At 43.4% G+C, this 23,023-nt stretch overlaps 1 protein-coding gene across 3 annotated transcripts in view; it reads right to left on the bottom strand.

Moving 5' to 3' along the window:
• Nucleotides 1-23,023, bottom strand: part of DSCAM (DS cell adhesion molecule) — a 712,133-nt gene that overhangs the window by 92,425 nt on the left and 596,685 nt on the right. The window lies entirely within an intron of this gene.

Genomic DNA, 23,023 nt, shown 5'->3' with positions numbered 1-23,023 from the left:
ATTGGCGCAATGCTGCTTTTTAGGTATTTATGAATCAAGCTGTGCTCTTCAAGTAAATCTCTCTCATAATATTTATCGCTGAAGTTGTTTGGTGGCAGAATTGATGTACAATGTCCCCAATCTGCAACCCTCCAACAGCCGAGAAAATAAAGTTTCCAACATCACCTATCAGCTATTCCCCACCTACCCCCCAGCCTCATAAAATCAGCACATGCTTATGTTACAGCCCTTCTCAAAGACTGTTCTGCCAAAATTAGCTGCTGCTTGTACAAGTTCACGTGCACTTGCTAAGCCCCACCTCTTTGGCATTCTAATTGGTTGTTTTAGGTTACTGTACTGGTCTGTCAAACAGCAACTGTAGATGAAAATCTATATCAGTCAATGAACTGCAAGTGCTATCCAGGAAACCTACAGACAGCGGGCCATATTCTCAAACAAGTTACGCCAGTGTATCTACTGATACACCGGCGTAAATCGAATTTCCCGCCGGCATATCATTATTTTGTATTCACAAAACAAGATACGCCGGATTTAGGCTAGGATTCGACTAGTGTAAGTCACTTACACTGTCGGATCCTAAATGTAATTCGCCGGCGGCCGCTAGGTGGCGTTTACGTTCAGGTCTCATTTGTTTATGCAAATGAGCCTGATACGCCGATTCCCGAACGAAATCGCGTCGCGTAACCGTCGCTAACGTCGTTTGCGTAAGCGTAAGGTTACCCCTGCTATATGAGGGGTAACCTTACGCCAGTCCCACGTATGCCATGTTAAGTATGGCGTCTTTTGATTAAAACATTATTTTTGTTTTTACTCAGATTCCATTAATCAGATTTTTTTTTATCTGAAATAAAGTTTATTGAGTTACAACCAATAAACAAAGCACATGCAACCTGTACACATAGCATTAGTGGTGTTCCAAAGCACTCAAAAGGTGTATGGAATATGATAAATCCAGAGAGAGAGAGAGCAACATTCACCCCCCAGAATACACCCACCATGAAAAATCAAGCCAGCAATATGGGTAGTAGAAGGGAAGTACAATAGCAACAAAAAACATGACCACTCAAGAAAAAATGTCTCAATCCAAAATTCTATTAATCACTAAGTAGAGAGGCACAAAGCCTGGTACTGCCAGCCAGTCCCCACAAAGTTTGTTGAACTTTCCTGGGCACCCTCTAAGCTGGAAGATAACCTTTTCCAGTCTACTGCCACGTACACACGGTCGGAATTTCTGACAACAAATGTTCGATGTGAGCTTGTTGTTAGAAAATCCGACCGTGTTTAGGCTCCATCGGACATTTGCTGTCAGAATTTCCGACAACAATATTTTGAAAGCTGGTTCTCAAATTTTCCGACAACAAATGTTTTTTTGTGCGTTGAATTGTGTACACACGGTCGGAATCTCCGACCGTGTGTACACAATTCAATGCACAAAAAATCTACGCATGCTTGGAAACAATTTGACGCATGCTCGGGATCATTGAACTTAATTTTTCTTGGCTCGTCGTGGTGTTGTACGTCACCGCGTTCTTGACGTTCGTAAGTTCCGACAACATTTGTGTGACCGTGTGTATGCAAGACAAGTTTGAGCCAACATCCGTCGGAAAAAAAATCCACGGCTTTGTTTTCGGAATGTCCGATCATGTCTACGCGGCATAAGGGTATCACCCATGTGGACAACCCACTTTTTGTGGGTAGGGGGCCCTGTCTGATTTCCACTGTTGCAGAAGGAGTTGGCGGGCTTGTAACAATGCCCTATTAACGGCTACCTTCTAAAACTCAGTTAGTGGGAGGTCATCGAGAATACCCAGAATACATCAAACAAGTTCAACAGGAATGGCAATTTGAAAAACAGCATTAATTAATGTCTGGCCAATAGCGATGCAGCTTGTAGATGAGGTCACCTAACACATAGAGAAGATTGCAAAATACCCATAGGGCATATTTTAAGAGGTGGGCACAGAGAATAATGTATAACTGAGAAAGTCTTTGGGAAGCATTGAGGGAACAGAGCAAGACTGAGCCTAAAGTATTATCCCACAGATCTTCCTCTAAGGGACCCACATCAGTTTTAGTTGAAATTAACATTGGATGATGGCCAAAGTAGAAATTAAGGCCACTAAAAGACGACATAAGTCTAGTTTAAATGCAAAATGTATTTATTTTACCAGTTTGTTTTTGAATAAGCCAGTAACATCCTTACCCATTGAGAATAAAACCCAGTGGAAAGTTTTCTCCAAAAGATTATGCTTACTCGTCTCCCGCAAGATTAAAACCAAAGAGTACCTATTTGCAGAAGTCCCAATTATTTTTTCAGTCTACGTTGAAGAGATATTAAAACTTTGCCCAAAATGTGTCTACATGACCCAACCCTCCAGATATGTTTCGTTACCCAGCTATACTCCCCTATTGCCAGAGCAGGTATTGGGGAGCACAAGACATCCCATATTTGACTGTGTTGGGCCTGAGAGTCCAATCACCAGGCCTGGATACTGTAATGTGGGGGGTCCAAGATCCAATACCAGGCAACACAAGACCTTAGACAGGCGGTGTGCTACAGCAGGGAGGCAACATCGAAGTATAGTGGGGAGTGGTTGAACTATGTACATATCAGGGGTGTTGCTAGCACCAGACGCCCAGCTCACATGGGCCGCATATCTCCTGCCAGGTGACTTGAGTCAGGGCCGATCCTAGGGTCATAGACGCCTGGGTGCAGAAATATTTCTGGTGCTCCCACATAGGCGTGGTCATCTTACTAACTCCTCCCCTTTACAAATGTTTCTATGGCTACGACTGAAACACAGAGATGCTCCCCGAAGAAGTCTTTATTACCCTGTGATCCTCCCATGATCTTTTAACAATAAATAAAAATATTTAACAATAATAAAACCTGGAGGGGGGTCTCTCTAATGCACACAGAGAGGGCATCTGTTAGAAAGAGCCCCCAGACATACTGCAGACATGATACAGGATCTTTGGGCACTCGGAGAGCATTTCTGGGAGTGCACGGGATGATTGGCAGCAGCTCCGGCCAACCCAGAAGCCTCTCATCACACCGCCTATGGGAGAAGAGCCGACACACGCAGAGGGGGCGGGGCAGACAGGAGACTGCTCCACGCACAGTGGACAGAATAATTAGTGGAGCCTAGTACCAGAACGTATTCCGGTACTAGGCTCCGCTGCGGTACCTAGCCCGAATTCCGGGGACAGCGGGAGGTATGCGCACTTGTCAGTTGCCAGCGGAGAGAGCAAGCGGGATGGTGAACCACAGCACCTGCTACATGCGCTCCGCCTCAGGACACAGACAAGGAGGAGGGAGGGGAGCACTCTGGAGCTTCGGCGCCCTCACCTCTGCGATCCCCACCCCGCGCAGCCTGCCTAAGATCGGCCCTGACTTGAGTCCTGACCTAATGACCACCTGTCATTGCAACAGCCGACATCTCTCACCTGTCAGGGAAATAGAATTCAGAGCTGAGGAAAGCATAGCCTAGGCTCCTGACTGGCTCTCATTGGTCATATGATGCAAGTCAAAGATGAGCCTGGGAGGAAGCCCCTTGCTCGCCTCACTGCATATGCGTCCCAAAATAGGTATAGAGACAGTTAGGTAGATTCAGGTACCTGGGTGCAAACTTGCGGCGGCGTAGCTTAGCCTGTTTAGGCTACGCCACCGTAAGTTAGCTAGGCAAGTACATGATTCTCAATGTACTTGCCTGCTAATATACGGCGGCGTAGCCTAAAGCGGGCGGGCGTAAGGGCGCTGAATTCAAATGTCTTGGAGGGGGGCGTGTTGTATGGTAATGAGGCTTAACCTCACGTTTTTGACGGCTTAGTACGCCGCATGGGCCTATTGATTTCGACGTGGACGTAAACAACGTAAATCCCGATTCGCGGAAGACTTACGCAAACGACGTAAAAAAATTTAATCTTGCGGCGGGAACGGCGGCCATACTTTAACATTGTTATTCCACCTAATAGATGGAATAACTTTAGGCCTGCTAATGCCGTACGGAAACGGCGTAAAACGACTGCGGCGGCCGGGCGTACGTTCATGAATCGGCATATCTCTTACATATTCTACGCCGACCACAATGGAAGCGCCACCTAGCAGCCATCCGAAATATTGCAATCTAAGATAGGACGGCGCAAGATATGTTTAAGCGTATCTCTGTTTGAGCATACGCTTAAACATATGTTGGCGTAGATTCTGAGTTAGGTCGACTTATCTACTGGGCGATGTCTTTTAAACAATCTTTTATGTAAGTTTGAATTGACAGAGCATGCGATCCTTACAGGTGCCAAATAAAAATTCCAGTTCAAGGAAACCAGCAAACATTCTTGAATTTAATGGCTACTTAAGACTTGCACTTAACATGCTCCTGGCCGCCAGACTCCAACAGACACTAAGAAACGCGCAAACAATAACACAGGGAGAGTAATAAAAGCAATAAGTCACTCTTTTGCCCTTGGTCCTGTTTACAAGAGGAAGATCGTTCTGCTAGTTATCCACATTATTTCAGCCGGACTTGTTTTCCTTTGTTAATGTTGAATGTTTAAGACATTCTGCCACTTACCCAAGTAGCTTTTTTCAGTTCTAATAAGTGTCAGGAACATATACTGGTATATATATATAGCCAGACGGGTAACTCAGTCACCTTAACCACTTGCCTACCAGGGCGATATTTTTATATTCTGCACACGTTAAATCTGCATTTATTGCTAGAAAATTATTTAAATCCCACAACAAATATATATTTCAGAAAGCAGAAACCCTGGAGAATAAAATGGTGGCAGTTGCAATTTTTTTCTTTTGCACGTTAACTGTTTATATAACTGTATATATAAAAGTTTTTCAGCACACCAACACCTTAAACTACATACGTTTTTGGTCAAATATAAAAGATGAGGTTGTGTTGAGTAAATATATACCAAAAAGGACAATCTCTAAAATTGTGCATGCTCATGAAATGGCAAAAAACGTACGCTATGTTGTCAAAAGTATTGGGACACCTGCCTTTACACGCAGATGAAATTTAATGGCATCCCAGTTTTAGTCCATAGGGTTCAATATTGTGTTGGCCCACCCTTTGCAGCTATAACAGCTTCAACTCTACTGGGAAGGCCGTCCACAAGGTTTAGGAGTGTGTCTATAGGAATGTTTGACCATTCTTCCAGAAGCACATTTGTGAGGTCAGGCACTGTTGTTGGACAAGAAGGCCTGGCTCACAGCCTGAAAAACAACCCCACACCATAATCCCCCGTTCCAGCAAATGATTTGGACCAGTGCACAAATCAAGGTCCATAAAGACATGGATGAACGAGTTTGGGGTGGAGGAACTTGACTGGCCTGCACAAAGTCCTGGCCTCAACCCGATAGAACACCTTTTGGATGAATTGGAATGGAGACTGCGAGCCAGGCCTTTTGTCCACATCAGTGCCTGACCTCACAAATGCGCTTCTGGAAGAATGGTCAAACATTCCCATAGACACACTCCTAAACCTTGTGGACAGCCTTCCCATATGAGTTAAAGTTGTTATAGCTGCAAAGGGTGGGTCAACTCAATATTGAACCCTACGGACTAAGACGCCATTAATTTTCAGGTGTCCCATATAGTGTATATTACTCAAAATTCTCTATAGGGAACAGTTTTAATGACAGGTTATCAAGAGGTGGAGTTAAGCAAGAATCATGGCCCTAGATAGTCCACACAATGTAGAACCACCCTGTCTTCATTTTATGTATAAAAAAACAATTAAATATTCAGTGCAGATAAAGATAGAACAAGAATGATAATTGCCAGCTGAACACTACAAGGATAATCCAAAAAAGACTCAAAGATATTATATAATACAGTGCAGCGCAACATGTAAATCAACAGTAAAAAAGTAGATACAAATTCTAAAAGAGAGCACAGTCCCAACATGAAAGAAAAAAAGTCCTCCTCTGTGTAAACAGTGCCTGGTGTCAGACGATACAGTGATAAGGATGAATGCAGCCCGTCCACCACAGACAATCCTGGCCTCTCACCTCAGGCACTCGACCTGAATACAGTAGGTCATACAGTATGTATCCCACACCTTGGGGCATCGACTTCCAAGCAATTCAGCAACGATGTAGATCAATCACATCAAAGGATATATGTGTAAACATAAAAAGAGATCTAGTGCTCTCCGTATCAACCATTAATTGCGATAAAAATAATAATAGGTAAATAATAAGTAAAGAACTATAGCCAAGTGAAGGCGTAATGGCATTGAACAAAGTTCCCAACTGAAGAGATGGCCATGGGTGACGTCGTACGCGACTCCTTCCCCTGTACATGTTACGTCCTGTGGGCGGGACTTAATCAGCAGGGCAGGAAGAGAAGATATTATCATGTATTATTCCTTTGCAAATCCCAAAAAGTAGAGGATTGCTCATTTCAGGAGCAGGTATCTGCTCCCCCCTCCCCCCGAAAGGTGCCAAATGTGACACCGGAAGGGGGGAGGAATCCGGACAGCGGAGGTTCCATTGTTTTCCATGTCACTGTGCTTTATAAATTTGCCTTTTCTTTAAAAGGCAGTGGTATGGCTCTAGTAAGGCTATGATGTTGCTTTTTAAAGCAGCCCCTTAGTCCCAGATGGGGCTGTAAATGTATTGCCTATGGTCTATACAGGGTGAAAAACAATAAAAAAAAAAAGAATAATTGATCTGAAATAAAAAGGAAGAAGAAAAGATGTCTGAACAGAATTCTTCCAGAGACCAAGGAATGCTTTTAGAGTTGATATTTCACAGATTTCTTCCTCGTTTTTTTTTACATAAGGGACAGAAAAAACGTTCTCATTGCTGAAAACAGCAAGCAGACACTTCAGACAGAATACAGAAGACGTGAGGATGCGGGACTTCTTGAAAGGCTTGGATGTTGTCTCTTTTTTTGCCCTCCATACACAGATAATAGGATTTATTTACCTGGGCTCTGGCCTGCTGGATGAAAGAACAGACAGGCTCCTGGGGTCACTACCGCCTGCTAGTTTTCAGGGAAAATTCCAGCCTCTACTCTTTTCTCACAAGATGAAGCGAGATCTGTGCTGACTTTGATGAATACAAGTGGAAGACCACCACTGCTTCACTGAGAGCATGATTGCTGGTCTATTAAAGAACAACTCCAATGTATTTAATGCCAGACTCCAGGCAGACACAAATACATCAAGTAATAGGGTTATAAATTCATTAGAAAAACAATAAACTTTCTTCAAAATACATCTAATGTAAGCACCTGAAACTCTGGAAATGTCCTGATATTACTGTAGCTTACTATATTCTGCGCAGTAAACAGGGAGAGACGGGAAGGAATAGTATCCAACCAGGCTCTGTGCTTTATGGCAGCATGCAGACAGAAGAAGAAAGTATCCTGATGACTCTCTGCTTCCTTATTGTCCAATCAGCAGGCTGGGAGTGTATTTTTGACCAAGCTGTGCTGCTGCTGCAGTAGGGGTTATGGACCCATGTTGTGGGAACATTAAAGGAGAGGTGCTATATCTACTATTATGTTGTCCTCCATTAGAGATAAAGAGAACCATCTTGTTAGTAGAGCCTTGGTGAGGCTGCTGATATATACCAGAATACCCCCAGTTGTCTCTAAAGTAGCCGGTTTGAGTCGGCGACTACGGTCAGGCATTTCCAACCACTAAATCTACTCACCCACTGAACAGCAACAAGAAACAGTCATGGCAGGATCGATAAGTATATATACTTGAGAAAGTAGCTGCTAACAATACATTTTACTCTCCGAGAAAGTGACTGTTTGAAGCCTACCGTGGGACTGTGCCCAAATCCCCGTGTTCATGTTTGTTGGTGGAACCCTTTTGCTGTGGGATTATGCTCAGTTGCCATTTGCATATGCTGACTAATGCTGGATGTCTCTATTGGAGGACGTCTGTTTTTTTGCTTTTCATGGATTTCTGAAACATTGTATACCCTCATGTAATGAGTGATCTCCTTATAAGAGATTCTAAGAGATTCTAATGCCCCGTACACACGATCGGAAATTCCGACAGCAAAAGTCTGATGTGAGCTTTTGAACGGAAATTCCGACCGTGTGTATGCTCCATTGGACTTTTGCTGTTGGAATTTCTGCCAACAAAAGATTGAGAGCTGGTTCTCAAATTTTCAGACGGAAAAAATTCCTATTGGAAAATCTGATTGTCTGTAGCAATTCCGACCCGCAAAATTCCGACACATGCTTGGAAACAATTTGACGCATGCTTGGAAAGCATTGAATATTTTATCGGCTCGTCGTAGTGTTGTCCGTCACCACGTTCTTGACGGTCGAAAGTTCAGAGAACTCTTGTGTGACTGTGTGTATGCAAGCCAAGCTTTAGCGGAATTTCGTCGGAAAAAACATCCACGGTTTTTCCGACGAAAAATCCGACTGTGTACGCGGCATCAGAGTCCTCACTTTGAATGTATGGAAGTCTGTGAGAGGGAGGTGGCCAATTGTTATAAAGATAAATATATGATTCTCAAAATTCTTTCTACTATGTTCAATATAACCCTTAGACACGATCCCTCAGTAGCACTTTTGAACAGAAAACCACAAATTATAACACACCACTAATTCAAATTACTTATTTTTATAACCATGGCAGCTAAACAAACTATAGCAAAAGCGTGGAAATCGAACTCTCTCTGCTTAGAGTCAGTCAAACAGAGTCACACAATCTATGATACATGCCAAAACTGAAGCTATACTACTAGATACATGTTTTAATTGTGAATCCTTATAGAGACCTTGGATCAAACACTAGTTACCCCCTAGTTTGCATTGTTCAATAATTTCTCCCTGAGAAATTATAATATCCACCCCGCTACTATGATTACCTTCACCTGATTCTATAACCATTGGTCCCCCTGGACATTTCTTTCTCTCTCCCCTCTGTGCTCTATCCTCTCTACTAGGTTTATTCTTGTTAATTATCTGATATACCAACTGTAATAGCAGATGATTTGAATGGTTGGGATTTTTGACCTTTGCACCAGATAAAGACAAGCCAAGAGAAGGAACTTGGCCCTGATTTAGCCTAATTTATTCCCCCAGCTATTCTATAACACATTAACTTTATATTTCTTTATAGGTTCATTCAATCATATTCTCTTCATAGATGACATAATTATATTATATTATTTCAATCAACTTAATTTCTCTATTGTTTAAATAGCTGCCATGAAGCTATGATTATGACACTTCATGTTACATAATCTTATCCTACAATCCGCTAGGTTATCTATTTTCATTTACATTTATTAGAGTTAATTTCCTGAATGATTAAAGGGGTTGTATAGGTACAATTTTTTTTTCCTAAATAGCTTCCTTTACCTTAGTGCAGTCCTCCTTCACTTACCTCATCATTCGATTTTGCTTTTAAATGTCCTTATTTCTTCTGAGAAATCCTCACTTCCTGTTCTTCTGTCTGTAACTCCACACGGTAATGCAATGCTTTCTCCCTGGTGTGGAGTGTCGTGCTCGCCCCCCTCCCTTGGACTACTGGAGAGTCAGGACGCCCACTAACACACAGCTCCTTTCTCTATCTGCAACTTAGAGAGCATCCGGACTCTACAGTAGTTCAAGGGAGGGGGCGAGCCCGACACTCCACACCAGAGAGAAAGCCTCCCATTACTGTGTGGAGTTACAGACAGAAGTACAGGAAGTGAGGATTTCTCAGAAGAAATAAGCACATTTAAAAGCAAAATCGAAGGATGAGGTAAGTGGAGGACTGCACTAAGGGAAAGGAAGCTATTTAGGAAAACATTGTTTTTACCTTTACAACCCCTTTGAGGCTTTTTCTACTATACTATTGTACATGTTCTGTTAATGGAATATTTATTTATATTATATTATTGTATATGCTCTGTTAATGGAATTTTGTTGATAATTATAAAATTCAATAAAATATTTGAAATAGAAAGAGAAATATATCTATGTGCTTGGTATGGTCTTTATCACTTCCTCTGAGCCACAGTACCAACGTGATCTACCTTCATGTTCCTAAATGAGTGGATCTTTGTCTTAAAAGGACTCTATATAAATCAGTATCTCCATGTTGAATGAACAATAGGCAACAGGCAATAGCCTGTTAGGCCTCGTACACACGGGCAAACATGTACGATGAAAACGGTCCGCCGGACCGTTTTCAGTGGACATGCCCGCCCGGAGATTTCTGTATGATGGCTGTACACACCATTATACAGAAATCCGCGCGTACACGATACACGGTGACGAGGCCGCGCCGTCGCCGCGACGATGACTCGGCCCTGGAAGTTCAATGCTTCCACGCATGCGTCAAAGTCATTCGACGCATGCGAGGGATGGCGGCCGCTCGGACATGTACGGTAAGTCTGTACAGACGACCGAACATGTCCGACGGACAGGATTCCAGCGGGCATGTTTCTAAGCAACTTTAGAAACATTTGCCCGCTCGAAAACGGTCTGGCGGGCAAATGTATGCTGGAGTCCTGTCCGCTCGGCTGTACAAGCGACCGAAGATGTCTGCTGAAACTGGTCCGCGGACCAGTTTCAGCAAACATGTTCGGTCGTGTGTACGGGGCCTAAGAGGCACTCAGAAATCCTGGAATTGTGTGCAATCAGTTCTCCTATGTTGTAGTACTGAGTGGTTGTTTGTGAGGGAGAAAATTTAGAGATCCTGGAATGTCATACAATCATTACATATAGATTTTATGACCGCCTCTGGACCACAGTCCCCATAAGAGAGGGGGACAATTCCCATGCTGTATGAGCTGTTGTCTGTGAGAGGGAGGCAATTCAAGATCCTTGAATCACATACAATTACTACACATGGTTTATATTGCCTCCTTTGGACCACAGGCTTTTTTAAGAACTCTGTTCTTTCAAAAACAGTGTGGAAAGATTATTACTAACAACATCTGTATATGAATACATCTGTTACAGCCGATACAGCCGATTCCTAGCTGCACTTTGTCTCGGCTATGAGCAATTTCCTGAGACAAGCAACCGGAAGAGGAACGCAGAGGCCGACACCCCTCCCCTGCTTTCTACATTCCTCTTGCCGTTGCTTGCTTCAGAAAAGCACTCACAGCCAAGACAAGCTGAAGCTTCAAATCAGCCATTCCTTTCATAGTTGTTGTCAGATCGGTCACGACAGGAGGGGAGAGGGGCAGGTTGAACCTCATAACTAGGGTTAGAAAGCATCTAGCGACATCAGACAAAGTACTACATGTGCTACTGGCAGGGCAAGCAGGTCAAAATAACAGAAATAAGACAAAATAAAGAAAAAGAATGCAGTCTAGGGACCGGTTTTTGTTCTTGAGCTTATATACAGTACACTAACACTTTCAGCCTACTCAGGCTAAATAAAACATGTTTTACTAAAGTAGGAAAATACATTGTGTTCTAAACACATCTTATACTTTGCCCTATTTCCCAGGTGGGTGTAGAAAAAGCCTCCCACACACAATAATGTGGGCTGACATTCCTCCACTAAAGCCGGGGCGTTCTTTTTGTCCAAGCCTGGTACACACTGCAGTTCTGTTGAATTGAGTATTGCTCGGTGTAAGTCATTGATAGAGCCAAGGATAATGTACACTCTTAAAGCTTGCATTGATTTAGCCAGAGCGTAAATGGATCATTTCATCCCCTAGCTTTTTGACGTAAACTGAGCCAGAATATGTAATCTTAAAACCCAATCATATTCTTAAATACGAGTAAAAGCATCCCCTTAATACTGGTCCACTCTCCCTCACAGGCGCTGCCATCTTTGAAGCTCTGGCACTCACCCTCCTTTAAAGTGGAGTTCCACCCAAAAATGGAACTTCCGCTTTAAGTACTCCTCGCCCCCCGACATGCCCCAATTGGCTGGGTACCTGGATTGGTGTGGGACTTAATTTCTGGCTGCCTAGGTGACTCCTCCTCTGCCAAGAAATTGAGAATGCCAATCAGCTGTGATCAAACTCTAAATCAAGAAGTGGAAAATTATGGGTTTTGTTGAAACCAAACCACGGTCAGGTAGACCAACTACCATTTCAGGCACAACTGCCAGGAAAATTGTTCGGGATGCAAAGAAAAACCCACAAATAACTTCAGATGAAATACAGGACTCTCTGAAAACATGTGGTGTGGCTGTTTCAAGATGCACAATAAGGAGACACTTGAAGAAAGATAGGCTGCATGGTCGAGTCACCAGAAGAAAGCCATTACTACGCAAATGCCCCAAAGTATCCCACTTACAATATGCCAAACAACACAGAGACAAGCCTCAGGCCTTCTGGCACAAAGTCATTTGGAGTCATGAGACCAAAATTTTGCTTTTTGGCCACTTCCATAAACGCCACATTTGGAGAGGAGTCAACAAGGCCTATGATGACTGGTCCACCATTCCTACTGTGATACATGGAGGTGGATCGCTGATGTTTGGGGGATGTGTGAGCTACAAAAGGCATGGGAAATGTGGTAAAAATTTAATGCAGTATGTTATCAAAAAATACCGATGGAACATTTGCATTCATCAGGAAGCTGTGCACGGGACGTCTTTGGACATTCCAACATGACAATGATCCAAAACACAAGGCCAAGTCGACCTGTCATTGGCTACAGCAGAATAAAGGTTCTGGGGTGGACATCTCATTCTCCTGACCTCAATATCATTGAGACACTCTGGGGAGATCTCAAACGTGCCATTCATGCAAGACAGCCCAAGAATTTACAGGAACTGGAGGCCTTTTGCCAAGAGGAATGGGAAGCTTTACCATCCGAGAAGATAAAGAGCCTCATCCACAAATACCACAAAAGACTTCAAGCTGTCATTTATGTTAAAGAGGGCAATACACGGTATTAAGAACTGAGGTGTGTAAACTTTTGATCAGGGTCATTTGGGTAGTTTCTGTTGCCATTATAATTTAAAAAGAGTAAACACAGTTGATTGATAATAAATGGCTTCAGCCAAACACTAACCATGAGTGAAAGAAATGTTTTGGTGTTATCATTCAGATTCCCTGAAAAAAGGCCAAGAAATCATAAATTCTGCCAGGGTATGTAAACGTATTTGTGTATATAATAGTTATTGTATTTTATTAATATTTTTATCAACGCTGATGAACTTTATACATTAATCGATCTATGCACATAACGTATTGAAGGAGAGCGCTGCACCCTTGTAGGTAGTATATATTAATTTCATTTGCACAGGTGGCTGGATGCAGACTGGCGTTTAGCTATAGGGATAGCGCGCAAGGTTTATTTATATATACAACCAGCTATTGTAGACGTTTGTGGTGTCAAGCGTGCCACAAACGTGCATAGGGCTTTGGGGGGGGGAGCATTTTTAATGCTCATTAAATGCTCATCAACCGCACCTATTAATGTGCATTAACTCTATAGGCACGTTCGATAAGCGTCAGTATTATGAGCAAGTGTGAACAAGCCCTAACATAATATGGCGATATGATATAAGGCCTTATAAATGGAAATGAATGCACAAGGTCTTTTTGCTATGCAGTAAGGGGTAGAGGGGCAGCAATTATAAATCCAACACAAAAAATAAATAAAAGGTCAATGCAGTTTACATGAAAACACTTCCACTCACATAAAGAGCAAAATTAAGGTAGTGTCCCTTTAAATCTACATTTATAAAGAACGCTGTGGGGTATCGGAGATTGCTTAGTAGACAGAATTGCATTGCACTGCTCCATACATCCAATAGGAGTCTGTCCTGTGATTAGCAAGGTACAGTTTGTGAGATTATACAGGCAATACGTGACTGCTATACATAAATGGCACTTTCACAGATCCCCTTAAGAGCCGGAAAATGACAGCACTGCAAAAGTCCGCTGTGCATTAAATTCGGTCCTGGGCTCTCAAGTATACCGTTTATATTAACCTGAGTGTGTATAATCCAATTACCAGCCTCAAATTGATTACTTTGTTGAGGGATTTCCATTAATTGCGTGACTCACCTAATACTAGTCAGGGCTGAGTGTTCCAGTCTGTGCTCTAATGTGAGCACAAGTCATATAGGACAGGGTCATTGCCATTACATTGGATGTATAATCACAAAAGTACCTGCTTTATTAATAATAGAATTACATATTGCATTTCATGGCGGGGTAGAGAAAGTGACTTAGTACTGATTGTGGATTTCCTGTACGACAACATGTTTACATTGTATTGATGGCATTATATAATATTTCTCTATACATTCTGGCTAAAAGAGTAGCAAGAAGTGGAGCTTTGGATGCTATGAAGCAGTGATGGTGAACCCTGGCACCCCAGATGTTTGGAACTACATTTCCCATGATGCTCATGCACTCTGCAGTGTAGTTGAGCATCATGGGAAATATAGTTCCGAAACATCTGGGGTGCCAAGGTTCGCCATCACTCCTATAAAGCGGTATTGCTTATTTAGTAAAATATAATAATGACCTGTATGGGGTGCTGTACATGGGTATTAATGGAAATTATAACAGGTCAGGTGTCCCTAACCACCCCCCATCCAACCCCCCCTGCAATAGGAGGGTCTTCATCGTTTAGGTACCGGTCTTAAAGACTAGCCATGCATGTATACATAGGTGTGCGCAGCCTATTGCATTAGGGTGTGCACCCCAAAGCCCAAACACACAAACTACCGATCACTCACGATGTTCATTCAGAAAGGGAAGGAGCCGGTAAATCACATTTACTGGCCCCTTCCCCACTCCTGAAACATCCCTGCAGCAACAGCCGATAGAAGAGGAGGGAAGCTGGCAGCGCTGCGCGGGGAAAGATGGGAGCCAGGGCAGTAGGGGGAATCTGTGCTGCACAGAGTGATTCGGGTGTGCCTAGGCACACCTGGCACACCCTGTGTGCACGCCTATGCATGTATAGATTTCTCTTATTCAGCTAACATTAGTTTCCCTTTTTCAGGCTTTTTTGTCCTTGTATCACCTGGTGATCCTACTCAAGCTCCCTGTCTACACTTAATTCCTCACTGCATCTATGGAGGGAGCTATGGTTGTCACACAGGCTGAAATTTTCTGATTTGTTCAGTCCTCCGTGGTGGACTAATGCCACATGAAGTGATGGAACATTGCAATGCTGGCAAGGTGAAGAAGTATTTCCGTACTTGTTGAAAATGTTCTCAGCCTAAAAAAGCACACTAATGCAGCTAGGAATGCACTATACCATTTTTTTACTGACAAATACTGATACTTTCGGTCAAGTACTCACGATACCGAGTACCAATACTATTGCAGTGTGATTTGAGCCCATACAAAATCGCACTCCAAAGAATTGCCTGCAATTCGAACAGCAATGTGGTGCGATTCCTGTCTGAATCACATGCAGTTTACTGCACCTCTCCTGTGTGAGCCCAAGCTAAAGTCACTATAAGGATCGGTACTCGTAGGTAAAAAAAAACAAAAAAACATATCAGTGCATCCCTAGTTGCATAGGTTTTCTTTTTCTAGGCTAAGAACTTTTTGTATGTATATGCATTTCTTTCTTTACATTTTTTTTTTTTTTTTGACATTTATGTATTTGGAATTTTTCATACAAAAGTAAAAAAATATCACAAACACAAGTAATAAATCCGTGAAGGCTTCTAGACAAATGGCATAGCCTTCACAAAGTAGATCAAAAATAAAAGTAATAGACAATCAGCCTTCACAGCTTTCCTTTAATTTTTAGGATTATGGCTTACAGCTTGTGAAAACCCAAAATTCAGTATCTCAGAAAATTTGAATGTTGTGAAAAAGCTTAATATTGTAGACTCATGGTGTCATATTCTATTCAGCTAACTCAAAAACACTCCCAGTCTGGTTCAGTAGGTTACACAATCGTGAAGAAGACTGCTGACTTGACAGTAGTCCAGAAGACAGTCATCGACACCCTCCACAAGGAGGGTAAATCTCAAAAGTTCATTGCTAAAGAAGCTGGCTGTTCACGGAGTGCTGTAACCAAGCATTATTATGGAGAGATGAGTGGAGGGAAAAAGCAACAGGCATAACCACAGCCTTGAGAGGATTGTGAAGCAAAGACCATTCAAGAATTTAGGGGGGATTCACAAGGAGTGGACTATGGCTGGTGTCAGTGCTTCAAGAGCCACCACACACAGACGTATGCAGGACATGGGCTGGAGTGGAGAGACACAGAATCCAAGTTGCATGAAGTCCATTGTGAAGTTTCCACAGTCAGTGATGATTTGGGGAGCCATGTCATCTGCTGCTGTTAGTCCACTGTGTTTTATCAAGTCAGCACGACCCTCTCTCAGGAAATTCTAGAGCACTTCATGCTTCCCTCTGCTGACCAGCTTTATGGAGATGTTGATTTCATTTTTCAGCAGGACTTGGCACCTGCCCACACTGCCAAAACTACCAATACTTGGTGTAATGATTATGATATCACTGTGCTTGATTGGCCAGCAAACCCACCTGACCTAAACCCCATAGAGCAGACCTGGGCAAACTACGGCCCGCGGGCCGTATACGGCCCGGCGGACCTTTTAATCGGGCCCCCCCCGCCGCTGCCACGTTAATCACCGCGGCGGGGAACATTACAGACAGCGTTCGTTTGAACAGCTGTTTTCCCCGCCGCGCATAGACACTCCCCCTTGGACGGATCTGTCCAATCGCGAGCAAGGGGGAGTCACATAGAGTCACATAGACACTCCCCCTTGCTCGCGATTGGACAGATCCGTCCAAGGGGGAGTGTCTATGCGCAGCGGGGAAAACAGCTGTTCAAACGAACGCTGTCTGTAATGTTCCCCGCCGCGGTGATAACAGTAGGCAGGGGCGGGAGGGGTCACTGTGCCCATCACACGCAGCCACTGTGCTAACACATGCAGCCTCTTGTGCCAACACACGCAGCCACTGTGCCACCATAAATTGTCGCCACTTTGCCAATCACACGCAGCCACTGTGCTAACACATGCAGCCACTTGTGCCAACACACGCAGCCACTGTGCCACCATAAATTGTCGCCACTGTGCCAATCACACGCAGCCACTGTGCCAATCACACGCAGCCACTGTGCCAATCACACGCAGCCACTGTTCCCATCAAACGCAGCCACTGTGCCAATCACACGCAGCCACTGTGCCAATCACACGCAGCCACTGTGCAATCAATTGTTGCCACTGTTCCCAAACGCAGCCACTGTGCCAATCACATGCAGCCACTGTGCCAATCACACGCAGCCACTGTGCCAATCACATGCAGCCACTGTGCCCATCAAACGCAGCCACTGTGCCAATCACATGCAGCCACTGTGCAATCAATTGTCGCCACTGTTCCCAAACGCAGCCACTGTGCCAATCACACGCAGCCACTGTGCCAATCACACGCAGCCACTGTGCCAATCACACTCAGTCACTGTGCCAATCACACTCAGTCACTGTGCCAATCACACTCAGCCACTGTGCCCATCAAATGCAGCCACTGTGCCCATCAAACACAGCCACTGTGCCAATAACACGCAGCCACTGTGCCAATAACACGCAGCCACTGTGCCAATAACACGCAGCCACTGTGCCAATAACACGCAGCCACTGTGCCAATCACACGCAGCCACTGTGCCCATCAAACGCAGCTACTGTGCCATCACATGCAGCCACTGTGCCAACACACGCAGTCACTGTGCCATCAATTGTTGCCACTGTGCCCATCACACGCAGCCACTGTGCCATCAATTGTCGCCACTGTGCCCATCAAACGCAACCACTGTGCCATCACACGCAGCCACTGTGCCATCACATGCAGCCACTGTTTAATCAATTGTTATTGATTAAACAGTGGCTGCCTGTCCCCAGCCTCTGTCCCCCTCCTGTGTCATGTCCCCAGCGTCTGTCCCCCTCCTGTGGCATGTCCCCAGCGTCTGTCCCCCTCCTGTGTCATGTCCCCAGCGTCTGTCCCCCTCCTGTGTCATGTCCCCAGCGTCTGTTCCTCCTCCTGTGGCATGTCCCCAGCGTCTGTCCCCCTCCTGTGGCATGTCCCCAGCGTCTGTCCCCCTCCTGTGTCATGTCCCCAGCGTCTGTCCCCCTCCTGTGTCATGTCCCCAGCGTCTGTCCCCCTCATGTGTCATGTCCCCAGCCTCTGTCCCCCTCCTGTGTCATGTCCCCAGCCTCTGTCCCCCTCCTGTGTCATGTCCCCAGCCTCTGTCCCCCTCCTGTGTCATGTCCCCAGCCTCTGTCCCCCTCCTGTGTCATGTCCCCAGCCTCTGTCCCCCTCCTGTGTCATGTCCCCAGCATCTGTCCCCCTCCTGTGTCATGTCCCCAGCCTCTGTCCCCCTCCTGTGCCATGTCCCCAGCCTCTGTCCCCCTCCTGTGCCATGTCTATAACAAGTACTCGTACCAGTTGTCCAACAATGATATTTACTGCTTTTTATAAAGAAATACAATTGATTTTATGCAGTATTGAGTTTAGCCTTTTGGCCCGGCCCTCCAAAATATTTTTAGTTTCTCATGTGGCCCCATCGAAAAAATAATTGCCCACCCCTGCCATAGAGGATATGTGGGGTATTGTCAAGAGAATGATGAGAGGCACCAGTTCCAACAATGCAGACGAGCTGAAGGCCGCTAGCAACCTGGGCTTCCATAACACCTCTACAGTGCCACAGGCTGATCTCCTCCATGCCACGCTGCATTGATGCCGTAATTAATGCAAAAGGAGGCCCAACCAAGTATTGAGTCCATACTATACTGTACATGGACATACTTTTCAGTAAGCCAACATTTCTGTATTAAAATACATTTTTTATTGGTCTTATGTAATATTCAAATTTTCTGAGATGGGGGTTTTCACTAGCTATAAGCCATAATCATCAAAATGAAAATGCTTGAAATATCTCACTCTGTGGGTAATAAATCTATACAATATATGAGTTTCACTTTTTGAATTGAAATATTGAAATAAATTAACTTTTTGATGATATTCTATTTTTTTAGATGCACCTGTACATGTCTAAGCTAGTAAGAGTGGGGCCCGGTGAGACTGTATCAGCACGTTGAGACTGGCCACCTTATGTCCGTTGCTTTGGTAGAACACCACATAAGCTGGCCACTAAATCTTTTAACAAAAATTCTCAGTACATTCGATAGCTTGATGAATGTCATTCCAAAATACTCCAAAATGTGGTTTGCTTGGAACAATTGATTTTGGAATGAATGTAATTTCCCAAATGAAAATAACATTCACGGTTAGAAATTCCTTTGTTCAAGAATCTCTTTTCCACCGAACTTCAACGTTTCTCATCATTGTGAACATCGATTTGCTCCCACTAGATATTAAAAAATCAAATGTTCTAAAAGTGAAAACTGTTGAATAAAAAACTCTACTAGTGTATGACCAGATTTAGTCTACTGAACTTTCAAAAGGAGAGATTTGGACTCAAGGCTTACCACCATATAGCATCGTAATCCATCACCAATCCCCATAAGCACAAACCGCTAGGATGGGCTTTACTACTGAGGGATTCTCAGCTGTAAAAAGACAAACATCAGGGTTTTATTGGGGAGGAGGCGATAAGAGGCGTAGGGTCCCCCTTTTTATACCAAGGAAATCACTTTTCTTAAAACTCATTGACAGCCCTTTGAAGGCACTAAAAGCCTTGATACTTCCTAAAAATAGAAACTGACACAAGCTCTCCAATTATCTCACAGAAAAGAAAAAAAATCGCCACAGGCGCTCTAAGTGAAGGTCAGTGATAAACACCATTACAGGCAACTATTCTCCAGTGCTGAAAGACTGTCCATATGCATACAAAACGTGTTATGTTTTGGCTATTTTCCAGTCTTTTACATTCTATAATTGGCTTAGTGGTTGTCAGGTAGGTCATTTAGCTGCAGGCACAATTTATGATGCATAAGAGAGATTTCGGAGTATTAAAAAAAAAGAAAAAGTCAATTTTCTGTACATCTGCTTGTTATATATTATCATCACTATTACTCTGCAGCAGTGGCATAGCAACAGGGGTGGAATAGCTATCAACTCCTACCACAGTCAAGCCACTGGGGGGAGATGAGATTTGTTCATGCTTTAAGGGATACTATAATTATTTATTTTCTTTTTTTTATAAGTCTATTATTTATAAGTAAAAAAATATTTCTACTATCTGTTATTTATTAGATACTCAATCTCTGTTTTACATATTAATATTTAGCAAGTAGTTTGCAAAACTCTAGGGGCTTAAACAACGGCACAGCAGGAAAAGCTTGAACTCATGCCCTATTCATGCAACAGCTTTTCAGCAGAGGTGAAAGCGATACAGTTATTATATAAAAGTGAAACTAGAGCTCCACCTGCTGACTGGATAAAAAAAAAAACATAATGGTAATACGCAATATTTCATAATATAAATGTTCAAGTGGACCTAAACTCAAGAAGTGAAGGTTCGCAATCTTATAGACAACAGGCCAGATCCACGAAGAAGTTACGACAGCGTATCTATTGATACGCTGCGTAACTTCTAGGATGCTCCGGCGTATCTTTGTTTTGTATCCACAAAACAAGATACGTCTGAAGCTGGGCTAGATCCGACTGACGTGCGTCTTAGTACGCCGTCGGATCTAAGGTGCATATTTACGCTGGCCGCTAGGTGGCGCTTCCGTTGATTTCCGCGTCAAGTATGCAAATTAGCTAGATACGCCAATCCACAAACGTACGCATTTTTTTAGGTCCTTTCCGTAAGGCTTTTTTCGGCGTAACGTTACCCCTGGGTCTATGAGGCATACGCAATGTTAGGGCTTTGCGTATGCGACGTTCGCGAATAGGGCTTTGCGTAGAATTACGTTCACGTCGAAAGCATTGGCTTGTTGCGGGTTAATTTGGAGCATGCGCACTGGGATACCCCCACGGACGGGCGCATGCGGCGTTAAAAAAAACATCATTTACGTGGGGTCAAGACGTATTAACATAAAACACGCCCACAACTTAGTCATTTGAATTGCGTGCCCTTACGCCGACACATTTACACTACGCCGCCGTAACTTACGGCGCAAATTCTTTGTGGATACGGAAAATACACTGTAAGTTACGGCGGTGTAGTGTATCTGAGATACGCTACGCCGGACTTAAAAATGCGCCGAGGTACGTGGATCTGGCCCAACATCTAGAAATGTTAAATGTGTCCAAACAGTACCCCGAAAAAATGCACTTGAATTTCCCTTAAAAAAACAGCAGTGCCTAGGCACTCTGATTTCTCGAGCCTCAGATCTGTATGTCTGCATTAAGAGATTATCTAAGGTACAGCTGCCTCTGACAACTAGTTTTACCAGATTTGTAGTGAGATTTCAGGAGGTCACTACTGTAAGGTGACCAGATTTTTAAAATGAAATCCGGGACAATTTTGTTTTTTTATTGGAAAATAGTAAACAATTTTTTAAGCATATTTCTCTCAAATTATATATGCAGTGTATGGGGTAGATTCACAAAGGAGATACGACGGCGTATCTCCAGATACGCCGTCGTATCTCTGAGTCTGGCCGGTCGTATCTATGCGCCTGATTCATAGAATTAGTTACGCATAGATTTCTATTAGATCCGACCGGCGTAAGTCTCTTACGCCGTCGGATCTTAACTGCATATTTATGCTGGCCGCTAGGGGCGTGTACGCTGATTTACGCCTAGAATATGTAAATCAGCTAGATACGCAAATTCACGAACCTACGCCCGGCCGATGCAGTACAGATACGCCGTTTACGTTAGGCTTTTCCCGGCGTAAAGTTACCCCTGCTATATGGTGGCGTACATGCAGCGTACCATGTTAAGCATGGACGTCGTTCCCGCGTCGAATTTTGAATATTTTACGTTGTTTTCGTAAGTCGTTTGTGAATGGGGCTGGACGTCATTTACGTTCACGTCGAAACCAATACGTCCTTGCGGCGTACTTTGGAGCAATGCACACTGGTAAATTCCACGGACGGCGCATGCGCCGTTCGTGAAAAACGTCAATCACGTCGGGTCATGGTTAATTTACATAACACATGCCCACCTCTTCACAATTTGAATTAGGCGGGCTTACGCCGGCCTATTTACGCTATGCCACCGCAACTTTCTTTTGAGAATACAGCACTTGCCTGTAAAAGTTGCGGAGGCATAACGTAAATAGGATACGTTACGCCCGCACAAACATACGCCATTCTACGTGAATCTACCCCTATGTGTTTATGGAATGATTGTATGATACATATGTTCTCTCTCACATTTCGTCCATGAGATACTTCTTACAATTTTTGGAGATATGACTACATGCAGGAAAAGAGTGTGGAGTATATGGTGGTAGGTGGTATGTGCAGGATGGTGTCAGTAGGGCAGTGGTTAGTGTCAGCAAAGCAATAGACAGTGTAAAAAAAAGAAATTGTTTATTTTATTTTTTACAATTTTATTTTTGTATTTTTTTTACAAACATTTTGTGAGAGCAGTGGATGGTGTCAGTAGTTTTTTTTATTATATTTAAAAAAAAAATGTAACAATTTTTTTCCCACGTAATGTTTGTGGTGGTGGCTGCTGACCGTTGTGGATGGATGGTGTCAGTAGAGCAGTGGACAGTGTCAGTAGTCTTTTTTTATTTATACATTTTCACAAATGTATTCTTTTTATTTTTACAATTACATTTCTTCTTTTTTTCAACTTTTTTTCCCACAATTCTTTTTTCTGGGGAGAAGATTTGCAGAGGATGGTATCAGTAGGGCAGTGGATGGTATCAGTAGAGAAGTGGATGGTGCCAGTAGTTTTTTATTTGTATTTTGTTTTACAATTTAAAAAAATTAAAATGTTTTTCTTTTATTATTTTTACAGTAACATTTTTTTGTTATTTGGTTACAATGCTTTCTTTTCTTTTTTTTGGGGGGGGGGGGGGTCAGTGTTTTTTTTATTTTACTTTTTATTATTTTTACAATTACGTTTGTAAATTTTTATTTCTTACGAATTATTCTTTCTCTTTCTTCTTTTTTTTTAATCAGCCCTGTTGTAGGGGCTTTGGTGATATATCAGAGGTCTAAACAGACCCCTGGCATTTCCCCTTTGAGACAGGGAAAGCAACTAAGG

Source organism: Rana temporaria, chromosome 2, assembly GCF_905171775.1.
Source record: "Rana temporaria chromosome 2, aRanTem1.1, whole genome shotgun sequence".
NCBI classification, from domain to species: Eukaryota; Metazoa; Chordata; class Amphibia; order Anura; family Ranidae; genus Rana; species Rana temporaria.
The sequence above is the reverse complement of the archived record's forward strand: the minus strand, read 5'-3'. Positions and strand labels throughout refer to the sequence as shown.